Source organism: Alexandromys fortis, unplaced genomic scaffold (genome assembly GCF_014885135.2).
Source record: "Alexandromys fortis isolate MF-2015 unplaced genomic scaffold, M_Fortis_MF-2015_v1.1 scaffold_229, whole genome shotgun sequence".
Lineage (NCBI taxonomy): Eukaryota > Metazoa > Chordata > Mammalia > Rodentia > Cricetidae > Alexandromys > Alexandromys fortis.
In genome coordinates, this window is record NW_026068122.1 from 1,869,955 (window position 1) to 1,872,127 (window position 2,173).

Consider the following 2,173-nt stretch of genomic DNA (forward strand, 5'->3'; position numbering starts at 1 on the left):
GAGCTGCTCCTGGCTTTCACTTGGCATCACTTGGCACTGACGTTTCTCAAAGCTGTCAAAGACTTTTCTTTACACATATGCTTTTCTGTTTCAGACATAGATGTTAACCCTCATTGTGAATGTTAGATTCCACCTGTTAAACCACTCTCCAGATTGATCTAATTTATCTTTCTTTCCCCACAGGCTGCTTATAAAGGCACATGAGCAAAATGGATGGAGGCAATCACTCTGTGGTGTCAGAATTTGTGATTTTAGGGCTTGCCCACTCACAGAATCTTCAAGTCTTACTATTTGTGGTGTTTTCATTATTTTATCTGCTCATCGTGTCCGGAAATATTGTCATCATGATTTTAATCACCACTGACCCCCATCTCCATTCTCCCATGTACTTTTTGTTGGCCAACCTGTCCTTTGTTGATATGTGGCTTTCCTCGGTCACCACTCCTAAAATGATTGCAGACTTTCTCAGGGAAAACAAATCCATTTCCTTTGCAGGCTGCATGTCCCAGGTCTTCTTTGCCCATTGCATTGCTGCAGGAGAGATGGTGCTGTTGGTGGTGATGGCTTATGACCGGTATGTGGCCATCTGCAAACCACTCCACTACTTTACCATTATGAACCTGAGAAGATGCACTGGGCTGGTGTTGACTTGCTGGACCATTGGCTTTATTCATGCCATGAGTCATCTTGTGGTGATTGTGGAGCTGCCTTTTTGTGGACCCAAAGAAATTGATAGTTTTTTCTGTGACATGCCATTGGTAATCAAGCTAGCCTGCATGGATTCCCATGATCTGGACATTTTAATGAATGCTGACTGTGGGGTTGTGGGTGTAACCTGCTTCTCTCTGTTGCTCATTTCCTACACGTATATCCTCATCACTGTTCACCAGAGCTCTAAAGCTGGTGCATCTAAGGCTCTGTCCACGTGCAGTGCCCACATCACAGTGGTGATGATCTTTTTTTGTGCCCTGCATCTTCATCTATGTGTGGCCCCTCAGTATCACCTGGTTGGACAAATTTCTTGCTGTGTTTTACTCTGTATTTACACCTCTCCTAAACCCAGCCATTTATACACTGAGAAATAAAGAGATGAAAAATGCTATGAAAAGGTTTATAAACAACTACATGGATTCTAAAGGAAATTACTAACAGAAACTTACTAAATATTTCAAGTAATAGAGATGATCTCACAAAATAAGTTTAAAATTGGAAAATTTACTTATAGTCAATATCTTTACCAGTCTACTAGTAAATACATTTCAGAGATCTTAATTCTTACTAATCAGTCAGCATAAAATTTTAATTATTAACCAGGAATAGAACTATGAATGATGAATGATCCTTTTTACAGTAATGCTATTCAACCCATTCTGCATTCTCTTTTGCCTTCCATAAAATATAACAATGTTTTTTACCAAAATTATATGCTTTCTCTGTGATTAATAACTTAGTAAAATTTATTTGAATATAATTATGTATATTACACATCCCCTGAAATTTCAACTTAACCCCTGCCAAATGGAAACATCATCATTTTTACTTATCACAGATATCTAACAAAATGCTAATGGAGATAGGAAGAAAAAATAAGAAAAGATGAGATAAAAGTAATAAATCACACATGCAACAACAATGGACTTTGCTGTGTATTCTTTTAAAACTCAATGTGCATAATATAATAATAAAAGTTTACTAATTCTAAATTGTCTCAGTCTCGAGTACTGAAATTTTTCAGGTGATTATTAATCATTTTGCAAAAATTTTAAATATAAAGTTCCTGAGGACCGTGTGCGTGACTCCACTGTTTAATTCATGAATTTGTGCTTAATCTACTTGTTAACACATAACAGACCTCTAACATATACATTTGTAAGAATCTGTGCTGTGCTATCTCCCTATAATTTATAGGTCAGGAAAGCTCCAAATGCCTCCAAAATAAGAGTGGCCATTTCCATTGTTCTCATTTACCCACCATAACTAGTTGGTATGACCCTATTGCTGAAGGCACAGCATACTTTGGCTTCAAGGCAAAGAAAAATCAGTTTCAAAGTGACAGAGATACTTTTTCTAATCTGACATGAATTCATTGTATTAAAAGGGGCTATGTAGGCCACAAGAGACAAAAGACAACTGGGCTCTTATCTATCTCTGGATTTTGCATGCAATGTATGAC

At 37.2% G+C, this 2,173-nt stretch overlaps 1 pseudogene; it reads left to right on the plus strand.

The window, feature by feature from the left end:
* The first annotated feature begins 200 nt into the window (after positions 1 to 200).
* Positions 201 to 1,149, plus strand: LOC126490444 (olfactory receptor 4K13-like; annotated as a pseudogene).
* Positions 1,150 to 2,173: the final 1,024 nt, after the last annotated feature.